At 43.2% G+C, this 12,676-nt stretch overlaps 1 protein-coding gene across 3 annotated transcripts in view; it reads left to right on the top strand.

Annotated features, from left to right (window-relative positions):
- Window positions 1-1,886: 1,886 nt before the first annotated feature.
- Window positions 1,887-12,676, top strand: part of NECAB2 (N-terminal EF-hand calcium binding protein 2) — a 381,306-nt gene continuing 370,516 nt past the window's right edge. For 2 of the 3 annotated variants that reach the window (XM_061594438.1, XM_061594443.1), the window contains exon 1: window positions 1,887-1,961. The gene's annotated coding sequence lies outside the window, so the exon portion shown is untranslated. The remainder of the gene's footprint in view (window positions 1,962-12,676) is intronic. The other variant, XM_061594442.1, reaches the window with a different exon arrangement.

Genomic DNA, 12,676 nt, shown 5'->3' with positions numbered 1-12,676 from the left:
AGAAGCTGTCCTGTGCAGAGTTGCACGGAGTCTCTGGATAGGTTTTCTTACCTCCACGCAAAGGCAGAGCTTGGAAAAGTTACTTTTTTAAACTACAACTCCCATCAGCCCCAGTGACATATTTTGTGCAAGTGGAGTCAAGCTGGTGTTAATGTGGGGAAGTCTTTATCCTAAATAGATCTATCTTTCCTTAGTTTTTGCCTCAATGGCTGATGTTAAGTCCCTTCAACCACTTTTTTAGTTGGATAAAAAGGATGCTGTTAATCAGGAAGGGATTTGAGAGATTGCACCAGTCACTGAGGAGAGATGGATGAAGTGAAGGTCCACAGCAGGTGGTAATTTATCTCTTTCCTCCTCGGGGATTAAGGTCAAGGAGGGAGGCTATTGAGCTTTGTGTAGTGACTACAGCTGAATGTCAAGAAGACTAAAATGACAACAGAAGATTTATATAACTTTAAAGTTGACAATGAGGACATTGAACTAATCAAGGATTATCCATACCCTGGCACAGTCATTAACCAAAATGGAAACAATAGTCAGGAAATCAGAAGAAGGCTAGGACTGGAGAGGGCAGCTATGAGAAAAGGTCCTCAGATGCAAAAATATATCACTGAACACTAAAGTCAGGATAATTCAGACCATGGTATTCCCGATCTCCATGTATGGATGTCAAAGTTGGACAGTGAAAAAAGAGGATAAGAGAAAAATAAACTCATTTGAAATGTGGTGCTGGAGGAGAGCTTTGCGCATACCATGGACTGCAAAAAAGACAAATAATTGGGTGCTAGAACAAATTAAACCAGAACTATCACTAGAAGCTAAAATGATGAAACTGAGGTTATCATACTTTGGACACCTAATGAGAAGACATGATTCCCTAGAAAAGACAATAATGCTGGGAAAAACAGAAGGGAGTAGAAAAAGAGGAAGACCAAACAACAGATGGATTGATTCCATAAAGGAAGCCACAGACCTGAACTTAGAAGATCTGAACAGGGTGGTTCATGACAGATGCTCTTGGAGGTCGCTGATTTATAGGGTCGCCATAACTCATAATTGGCTTGAAGGCACACAACAACAACAACAACCCCTGCAGATTGAGCAAAAATCATGAGTGGAATGGGCTTTTTCACCCATGTGCTCCCTGCTGAAATATGAGAGGCCCCATCTGTACTAGCATTCCCCCAGCTTTTGAATCTGCACCTCCTGGACTATTGTCCGGATCAGAACTCAGTTATCCATAGATTCACAAAATGCATCTAAACAAGTTTTAAAGCATATTGTATGAGAAAAAAGCCATTTAGGAATAGTATTTAAATGTAAATTTTCATGCAGACTTTCTTGTTTTAAAAAAATGCAAGACAATTGAAAAAAACCCACTCAGATTAATGCCTAAACAGGACAGAACAGACTACTTGGGTAAGGACATACAAAACCAACCCAGACCGGTTCCAGCTTTTGGTGGGGGCTGTTAGCAAACTTGCCTCATGGGGCCCCCTCCTGCTTCTTTCCCAACTGCCCATTCCTCGCACCTTCCTCTGGGCCTACTCTGTACAATTAGGTGCAGGATAGATGCATTTCCATTAATTCTGTATCCAAAGATTTATAACAATAGTTTTAGCAAATGTCAGTAACAAATTGGATAATGAGATTTACTAACTCAGTATATGTATATTAATTATGTATTTGTTTTAAAGTTAAGGTGGTACTTTATAGTTTTCATGCTGAGTCATTATATAATTATGGATTATCAAGTAATTATCTTATGGGATAATTGGAAACCAGTAAGAGCAATATTTCATGATATCACTTTAAGATAATCTCTACAGCTGAATTCACTTACCAAGTAGTCCTTTTAAATACCTTGAGCAGACATTTGCATTCAACCCCCATGTATTTTGAGGGGTTTTCTATATGAATGCTGCTGATAAAAACTGTCCAGAGGAACTGGATAAAAAATGGTAAGCAATTTAAGAAATAATTATTAATGGGAATGAAAAGATCTATTCCCATATTGAAAATTAATTGTTATTTAGTTTGGATACAGAACTAATGGAAATGCATCTATACTGCACCTATTACTTTTCATCCAAGTGAAAATCTGTTATGTGTTTTCCACTATCCTTTAAGAAATTGTTGGTAATAATTTTTAATCAAACCAGTCATATAAATTGAAGCTCTATGAATATACAATGTACATTTTTATCCTGCATAGTATGTGCTTGAAAGGCCATTGAAAAAGACACACAAGTTGAAACGCGTCTGGCCATAATATATGCATCTTGCTCTATTGAGATACAGATTTAAAGCCTACAAGCAAGAGTACCAGCAGTCTATATAAAAAGCACTGTAGCAGCTATGTATGTATTTATTCATGAGTATGGACTAAAGATTTAGGCACTTTTGATTCAGGAGATATTCTTCCTGTCTTTTTATAAAAAAAAACTTCATGTGTACGAATTTAGTGTTTGTTATTGCATATATTAAAAAACTTTAAAAAAATTTTTTTAATTTGTTTGCATAAATTGGAATTGTAATGACCATATACCCTAACTTTCTATAAGACACAGTTGCATCTGTTATGGTTGATTTTGAACTTCAGATTCTTGCATTAGCCTTCCTGCCAATTCTATGCTCATTCTAAAAACTTTAGTGATTTATTTGTTAGTGGCCGTAAGCGCTGTGGTAGCTCAGGGCTGGAAGGATGCCACCATCATAAATAACTGGTTTCGGTGATGAATTTTCATGAGGACTTTTTTTAAAAAAAAAATCCTCAGACTGTCTGGAAATCTGGTGAACTCAACTGAAGCGTGGAAAAATTAGAAATGGTTAGAAACAGAAACTGACGGATCCATCCATCCATAGTCCTGGTGGAGCAGGCTCTGAGGTAGTCTTTGCCTGCTTGCCTCTCTCTCCTGAAATATTATTATTATTATATTCCAACATGTCTTGCAAAAGTGGGTCTTGAAATAGGAGCCCAGTTTCTGCAAATGGAATCTCCGGCCTAGTTTAACTGAAGGCCCAAACCCTGATTCTTGCCAGCTTTGTGGCCCTGGCTTTCAGTGGGTGAAGTGGCAGCCCAAATATGGAGAACAGGAATGGGGGAGGAATTCGATTCCGTCGGCATTTAATTCACATTACCTAATTTGCACTTTCAAAAACAACATGGGAACCAAAACAGCCATCATCCAAAATTCACAACATTTGCAGTGCGGTTCTCTGGCCAAGTAATGTGTACAAAAGTGTATATATTGGGGTAACTTGTCCATAAAGATGTATACATCAGTGAAAATAACATACAAGAATGCATTATTTTAGGGGAAATTGGTTTACAAAATTGTGTGCATTAGACAAAATTGCACAAATACATGTATATTGCTGATAGATTTTCATGAGGACTTTTTAAAAACATAGCAAAGTGATATGGAAATGTGGAGAACTGAACCTAGGATTCGAAAAGTGAGGAACTGGCAGGAACCAAAATTGACAGATTCACCCATCCCTAATGGAGACTGAATATGGCGACAAAAGACTTGGGGTCATGGTCACAAGTTCTCCAGTGTCTCTGGATCAGGGATAGGGATCAGTAGTGTAGTAGCAAATTCAGAAGTGCAGGGTCCCTTCATGATAGTCACAACCACGCTCCTCCCCACTTTTTTGCAGCTGGGTTGAGAATGAGATCCTTGTTAGTGCCTTCACCCACAACAACAGACGTCCCTAGGAGCCAATCAGCATGAAAGGGGAGTGTGTTAGCTACTGAGGGAGCATGTTAAAAGACTCGTCTCAATCCCTTTTCATGCTGATGGGCCTTTAGGATGTTGGAGACATAGGGACCCTGCTGGGACCCTGCTCCCAAAATAGTAAGGGGTCTAAGACCCCCCTGAGACCCTGGATGACTACACCCCTGATAGGGATAAGAGAGAATTTCAACTCAGTTCACCTTTAAATTTGAATTTATCAAATTCACACTTTCCAAAACAATACAAGAACCAAAAACACAGCCATTCTTTGAAATTCACACTTACCTGAATTTTGCAACACAGTCCTCCAACCAAAGAACATTTAAAAATACATATATTAGGGGAAAGTGTGCATAAAAACGAATGTTTTCATGAAAGTAACATACTAAAATGCATTATATGACAAGAAATTGCTTACAAAAATCTGTATATTACTCAAAACTGCATACAAAAATGAGTTTATTAGAAGAAATTAACACTAAAATGCTGAACATTTTTCAGGAGGATTTTTTTAAAAAAATCACAAATTGCTGCAGAAACGAGAGAACTGAATTTAAGATTAGTAAAATGAGAAATGGAGAGGAGTGAAATGGACAGATCCTTCTATCCCCAACCAGGGATGGGGAACCTGTGGCCATTCCCAACTCCCATCAGCCCCAGTCATCATGGTCAATCGGATGACAGGAGTTATAGTCTAGCAGCATCTGGAGGGGTACAAGTGTCCAGTGTCTGCTCTGTTCAAATGGGCATGTTTTCCAGAAGGGTTATGGCTGGCAGGGCTGGTGCTAAAGGGTGGCCAGGTCGGGCCCTGGCCAAGGGCCCCTGGGCCACAGGCCCCCCTGAGGGGCCCCTCAATAGGGTAGGGGAGGAGCAGCACTCCCCTTCCATGATCCGTGGCAGAGAGCTTCCCATCCACTTGCCCGTTCAATGGCTCCACCTACCTGTCTCTCCTGTCTTTTGCGGCTGCTGGCTGTGGACGCAGGGCTGCCATTAATCAAGATGGTTTCCCTAAGGTGCTGATGCCCCTGCAGCCATCTTGGTTGATGGCAGGGATATGCACGCATAGCACACATGCATGCCATCAACCAAGATGGCGGCAGAGGCTTCAGCCCCTTAAGGAAACCTCGACTGCCATTTTGGTTAATGGCAGCCCAGTGCACACAGCTGCAAAAGACAGGAGAGACAGGTAGGTGGGGCGCACATGCCGGGGCCCAGGGCAAGCTGGTGCCCAAGGACCCTGCATGCCTGGTGCCAGCCCTGATGGCAGGCCAGATAAGTGACTTCATTTTCACCATGGAAGGCACACAACAAAGTAAAATGCAACGAAAGAGCTTTTCAGTCTCAGCGTGGATTTCAGCGTGTGTGTGCTCATTGCTGAACAAGATGCCAAGTCATACGGTACATGGATCAGCAGCAGCATTTGCAGGAAAAAATTCTGATTAACTGAGACACAGCAAGCCATTGTCAACATAGATTACAGTCAGACGATAGCTGGTAACTCTTCAAAAACAGGGGCAAAATCTGGATCACAAGACCCAAATCCCAGGCAACCAAAAGACAAGGACATTTCAGAGCCTGCATTTAAATGTTTCTAAACTGCCCCCCAGCCCCCCAGCTGTGCCTCAAACACCAAATTGATATACTTACACTAAGCAGCTGAAATGTTTCCTATCACTTTCATCTCTATGCCATGAACATCTTTAGCTGCAAAATTTCTGTGCCACAGGATGCTATTTAAGAAAGACAGACAGCTGGCCCTTGAAACGTATATATATTTTCAGACCCACCCTATTCTTGTGGCTATAATTTGTTTCAAACTGTTTTAATAAAGTATTTGTCAGTGGCTGTAACCCAGCCTGGGACCTTATGGTGAAGGCGGGTCACAAATCATCATCATCATCATCATCATCATCACAGGAGCAGAGCCACTACTGAAAGATATTATTATTATTATTATTATTATTATTATTATTATTATTATTATTATTATTATTAACCTGCCTTCACCCTGAGGTCCCAAGGCGGGTTACAACAGTTTTAAATACAACATTAAAACAATTTAAAGCAACTTAAAAATCACAACTTCACAAAAAATATGGTAGGTCCAATTTATTTATTTATTTATTAAATCTATATCCCTCCTTTCCTCCCAGAAGGAGCCCAGGGCAGCAACCAAAAACACTAAAAACACTCTAAAACTTCAAAAAAACAGACTTTAAAATATATTAAAACAAAGCATCTTTAAAAACATGTTAAAAGAAAACATCTTTAGAAACAACTTTTTTAAAAAAAAAAAAGCTTTAAAAACATCTTAAAAAGCAATTCCAACACAGACGCAGACTAGGATAAGGTCTCTACTTAAAAGGCTTGTTGAAAGAGGAAGGTCTTCAGTAGGCGCCAGAAAGACAACAGAGATGGCCCCTGTCTAATATTTAGGGGAAGGGAATTCCAAAGGGTAGGTACCACAACACTAAAGATCTGTTTCCTATGTTGTGCGGAATGAACATCCTGATAAGATGGGATCTGCAGAAGGTCCTCACCTGCAGAACATAGCGATCTGCTGGGTATATAAGGTATAAGACTATCTTTCAGGTATCCTGGTCCCAAGCTCTATAAGGCTTTGTATACCAAAACCAGAACCTTGAGCTTAGCCCGGTAGGTAATGGGCAGCCAGTGCAAGTCTTTCAGCAGCAGGGTGACATGTTGGAGATACCCTGCCGCAGTTTGCACCAGCTGCAGCTTCCGGACCATCTCAGGTGTCAAAGGCCAGGGAAAAGCTGGTAACTTTTGTTGCATTTCAGTTTGTACTAGACCTCTTCTTCTCACCAGAGCAAGTGCATCATCCAATTCTATTCCCATGTTAATGTCAGCTTCTATTGGGGCTACATGCTTTGTAGAGTGGCTGTTCATTCAGCCAGATAGGCGGCCTAAAAATAAAATTTTATTATTATTATTATAGTCTCAATCTCACTGAGATGGCAGACTGCTGCCGGGACTATACCAATGCAGACTGTAGGTGGGAGCTTATATAACAGAATGCTCCTCAATGCACAAAAGATACACCCAAACAGAAAAGTGTCACACTAGAGAAAAGACTAGATTATAACTTTCTCCCTGACATGCTAATTTTCTGTGTGCAGGGATGTAGTAGCTTGAGTTCAATTACTCTCAGGTTAAGCAGCTGTCCCTCACTTGAGCTGATTTCTCACTTCCTACTAGAGCTGTGCATGGGATCCAGCCAAAGAGTGGATCCTGAACCAAATTGGCCCAATTTGGGACAAACTGGGCTTCAGCCAGATAAACAGCCCTCAATCGCCCTGGTCAGGTTGTCCCACCTGGAGCAATCTGGGGCTGTCAAAACATGGGTTGCTCAGATGACAGGGAGGAGAGGCAGGCAGCTTTTGCAAGGTCTCCTTCACCAGCACCTTCTCTGTTCATGAGCTCGTGAGTCGAGGGTTCAGTCCTGCTCTCTGCAGAAATCTGCTTTACCAACACATTCCCCAAAGGGACTGAACGCAGTGCCTCCTTCTTCCATCGCCCTCTCCCAACTGCATGTTTAATTAGGGATTACAACTCTAATTAAACATTAGGGCTGGTCCCCAAATCAATTCAGGGCCTGGATCCGGGTCAGATCAGGGCTGATCCAAAGTGCTGGATCCAATCCTGGATCGGATGGGGGAGGGTGTCCAGGGCTGTACTCCATGCTTTGAGGAATAGTTTTCTGATCATCCATTACTGCAAATAAACTCTTCTCAGTTGGGATATGAAGGTCTAAGTAAGATTCAAGCACCTTCACTAAAATAAAGGGTAGTATGTAGTGCTAATCTGACTTGAGGTAGACCCATTGATGTTAATGGACACAAGTAACTGAGGTTCATTAATTTCAATGGGTCTACTCTGAGTAGGATTTAGCTGAAAACAATGTAGACCTTTTAAACCAGATGTTGTTGAGTTCTATCTCCCATTAGCCCCAGGCAGCTTGGCCCAATAATCAGTCCAACAATATTTGGAAGGCACCATGTTGCCTACTATATTAGTAGTAGTAGTAGTAGTAGTAGTAGTAGTAGTAGTAGTAGTAGTAGTAGTAGTAGTAGTAGTGCATTTTTCTTCCAAGGAGCTCAAGGCAGTGCACATTATCTTCCCCTTATTATCTCACAACAGCCGTGAGAGGTAGGTTAGGCTGAGAGGGAGTGACTGGCCCAAGGTCACCCAGTGGTCACCCAGGTCTCAGCCCCAGAGGTGTAGTCATCCAGGGTCTCGGAGGATCTTAGAACCTTTACTTTTTGGGGAGCAGGGTCCCAGCAGGGTCCCTGTGTCTCCAGCATCCTGTGAGCCAATCAGCATGAAAATGGAGTGTCTCAGCCACTGAGAAGAATCTTCCAACATACTTCCTTGACCTTTCCTGCTGATTGGAGCCAATCAGAGTGAAAGGAGGTGAGTCAGCCACTGAGCAGAATCTTCTCAGTAGCTAACACTCTGCTCTTTCATACTCATTGGATCCTAGGGATGTCTGTTGTGGGAGAAAGCATTAACAAGGATCTCATTCTCAACCCAGCAGCAAAAAAGAGGGAGGGATGTGGCTATGACTAACATGAAGCGACCCTGCACTTCTGAATTTGCCACTATGCTACTGCTCAGCTCAACACTCTACCCACTACACCACAGCAGCTCTCTCTGTATGTTGTGACGCCCACCCTTATATGCTTGCAGAGAGAACTAGAGTGATTCAGTGGATGGCTGACTTGAGCAATATCCTGTTGGAAAGGTGAGGAACAAATAGTCTTATTCAATAAAAAACAAATACATGGGAAAGTCCTAAGTTCAAATCCCTGCTGAGCCACAAAGCTTACCATGCGACCTTGTATCAGCCACTATCTCTCGGCCTAACCTACCTTGCAGGATTGTTGTATTCTTTGGAAGAAGGATGGTGAACAGCAGGCAAGAAATCTTTAACAACAACAGTAATAGATTTCCCCACCCCCATCCCTCCAACTATTGGACAATTTCATCTGCTCCCTGTCCCTTGCCCCAATATTTGGCAAAATCCCTCCCCTACTTTGACCATCCACACAGAGCAGTGAGAATTTTGAGAGGGCATTTTTGCTCACTCCTTATTTTTGGGCCCTTCTACTCATTTTGTCAAGAGGGGCTTCCAAGTCTTACTACCCTGATGGCACCACTGAAAGAACCTGCCCTGTCTCCCACTCCTAATTACTGGATCATGAGTGCATTTGCAGTGAAAAGCTTGTGCAGTAGTTTTCTGTTTATTTTTAATAATGTAGATACTACTTAATGCTGTAGTTTCTAGGTAGTGTATAACGGGGATACATAAAAAATCAGTTGAAATTAACCATAAAACTCACTTAAGATACCTGCTGAAATTTAAAAAAATCTTCACCAAATGCTGGGCGTTCAACAGCGAGGGGGTTTGTCTGATCATAGTTGGGAGGGTGTTCCACGGAACGGGAACTGGTGGATATGAGCCATGCATCTGAGCTATGGGGGACCACTAACTGTGGCTTGTGCGAAGGGCAGGGATATAAGCTATCAAGTAGTCCTTAAGATATCCTGGACCCAAGTTGTTAAGAGCCTTGTACATTAATACAAGAACCTTGAATTTCACCCAGTAGCATATAGGCAACTAAAAGCTTCCAACTGGAGTGGACAGTTCTGGATAGACGGATCTCCTCACTATGATGTGGATCTGTGGTAGCTTTGTGTGTTCATAATATTCCACAGCCAACCTTTCCCCTTCAAGAACTGCAGTTGGGGCTGTTGGAGGGCTTTGCACCTTAACGTTGTCGAAAAGAAGAGTTGTAACGGAGTTTCCGAGAAAAGGCCAGAAGGAGAGTGAGTAAGAAAGGCCTGGAATTCATGGGGGTGGAAAAGGGGTGTGGACTGCTCCGGCCTCATCATAGGGCATGGCTTGGCAGTGCGGTAAGATGACAAGGGCCTTAGGTAAGAGCTATTCTAGAGTAAGCCTAGCACAAGCACTGATCTGAAGCCAGTGATAGACTGAAGAATGGCTATGACACAATCTTGGCAGCAGGAAAGAAATTTGAACTTTATGGCTGCATACTTGAATGGAGCTGAAAAGGGAAGAGGCCAGACTGAAAAACCTGGTCGAGACAGAGAGACTGGAACATGCTCTCAGCAATCTCTCATTCATCTGCAGGCTTTGATGTGCCCCAGAGAGGAATGGCTTGCCCTGCCGCAACCAAGGGAGCTACTTCCCACATTTTATTGTCTGCGGCATCAAAGGGTGCCTGCAAATGTGACAGCTGGAAATTGACAAGAGGCAGCTTTGCCACTCTGCAAACGTGCATGCTAGTTTAGCTCAGAAGCAGAAAAGAATAGTCTGTCATCTAAATATGGAACGGGGGAAACTCTACCTGCAAGGGTGTGCATTGGCTGGCATTCTGATGTCATTGTCTTGAGCCCGGAATCAGAACCCCCTTCTTCAGGGGATGAGGTTAAGGTCTCTGAATCAGAGGGGGAATGGCACACAGGCACAGACCCAAACAAACTTCCGCAAGACAAGTCCATGGTGTTAGTAGTGTCCCTCTGGGCCTCCTGAGGATGTTGCCTTGCTGTCCACTGATTCACAGGATTTCATCACAGAAGCTCCAGTGCAGCCAGGATCTCCCCTGTTCTACAGGTGTAAGACTCCTTGAGTGGGACAGTCCTCTTTAACTGAAGAGGCACCTTCCAGTGAAGGCAGATCTGACAACTGAGATGCAGCTGCTGCACCTCCTTTACTCCATCTAAGTATGGTTGTTGCTAAAGCAATATCAAAGTCTTGCTGTCTTGTTAGTATATAACCTGAACCCTGCACAAGATAGTTGGGCAGAGCAAGACGAGTCATGACTAGGGATGTCAGAGAAATCTGAAGAAATCAGAAATGGGAGTGGAAATTGCATGTGTTCGTTTATTCATCTCATGTCTGGAATGGAAGCCAATCCAGCGAATACAATTGGTACTCACTGTTGTTGTTGCTTTCTGGCTGCAAACAATGTACAATTGATTCCTTCTCCCCCACACACACATTTGAATTGCATTTCCTTTGCATTTAAATGAAGGGGCAGAATAATTCAGTGACAACATAGCTTACGTAAGTTACATAAATTTCATCACAGTAGACTGCAAGATGAATAACATAGGTTTTAGCAGAAGATGAACTGTAGCAGAATGCAAACAGTGCTGCATGTGACAAATACAGGGTGGAAGAGAAGATGTCCCTGGACCCAGAAGTGTTAAATAACTATCACCCGGGGCAAATATCCTCTTTTGGGGCAAGCTGCTCAAGAAGGTGGTGACAGTCCAGCTTCAAGCATGCTTGGAGGAAACTGACTACTTGTAACCATTCCTGTCTGGCTTCAGGCCTGGCCATGACACTGAAACTTCCTTGGTCGCCCTAGCTGATGACATCTGTCAGGAGAGAGATGGAGGAATGCCACCCTGCTAGTTCTCCTTGGTGGCTTTTGATACTGTTGACCATGGTATCATTTTGGAGCATCTCAAGGAGGTGGGGGTTGGGGGCATCATGCTTAAGTGGTTCCACTCATAGCTCCAGGGCTGCTTCCAAAAGGTTGTTATGGGAGACTACTGTTCAGCACCATGGGAGCTGTCCGGTGGTGTTCCACAGGGTTCCATCTTGTTCCCCATGCTATTTAACATCTATATGAAGTCGCTGGGAGCTGTCATCAGGAGATTTGGAGTAAGGTGCCACCAATATGCAGATGACACCCAACTGTCTCTCTGTTCCATCTGAATTGGGAGATGCAATTGAGGTGTTGGACCAGTGCTTGGAGGCACTGATGGGCTGGATATGGGCCAATAAATTGAGGCTAAATCCTGAAAATACAGAGGTGTTATGTGTCCCAAGTTCTCATGCCCAGGAGGTGGGGAGATGACCTGTTCCGGATGGGGTTGCACTACCCTGGAAGGAGCAAGTCCTCAGCTTGGTGGTTCTCCTGGATCCAACATTGCCACTGGGGCTCGGGTGGCCTCAGTGGCTAGGAACACTTTTTTCCAGCTCTGGCTGGTTTTCCAGCTTCAGTCCCTTTTGTACAGAGATTACTTGGCCTCAGTACTCCAAGTACTTGGTAATTTGGATTATTGCAATGAGCTCTACGTGCGGCTGCCCTTGAAGACAACTCAGAAACTTCAGTGGGTCCAACTAGGTCATTGGCTGGGGTTCTATTTTGATCTCACATAACCCCTGTTTTAAAACAGCTGCATTGGTTGGCAGTTTGTTTCCAGGCCCAATTCAAGGTGCTCACATTAGTGTTTAAAGCTCTAAACTCCTTGGGATGCAAATATGTGAAAGACTTCCTCCTTCCCTATAGATCCTCTTGGGTGTTGAGATCAACAGAGGATGCCCTTTTGGTAGTTCCACCACCCTCAGAAGCCTGGGGTGGTGTTGGCCCAGGACAGGGCATTCTCTGTGGCTCCCCCTAAGCTGTGGAACTCCTGCCCACAGAGGTGTGTCTGGCTACTTCAGTGTGCAGTTTTAAGTGAATGCTGAAGATACACCTCTTTACCCTTGCTTTTGACACCCGAGATGTATATTTTTAGAACCCACCCTATTTCATGATTTTATGTTGTTTTTAATTGATTTATGCTGGATTTTAAAATCGATATAACCCGCCCTGCAACCTTTGGGTGAAAGGTATGTAGTAAATGTTTCACCTGAAAGACCATCTTACCCCTTATTTACCCAGTTGATCACTGTGCTCTGAACGTGAGGGCCCCCTGCAGATACCATCTTATCAGGAGGTCCGTTCTGCACAGCATAGGAAGTGGATCTTTAGTGTTGTGGCACAGACCCACTGGAATTCACTCCCCTTAAATATTAAACAGGCACCGTCTCTGTTGTCTTTTCAGCACCCGCTGAAGACCTTCCTCTTTCAACAAGCATTTTAAGTAGAGACCTT

This window comes from Rhineura floridana, chromosome 13 (assembly GCF_030035675.1).
Source record: "Rhineura floridana isolate rRhiFlo1 chromosome 13, rRhiFlo1.hap2, whole genome shotgun sequence".
In the NCBI taxonomy this organism is placed as follows: domain Eukaryota; kingdom Metazoa; phylum Chordata; class Lepidosauria; order Squamata; family Rhineuridae; genus Rhineura; species Rhineura floridana.
Note: the sequence above shows the minus strand (reverse complement) of the source record. Positions and strands in the feature narration are given on the sequence as shown.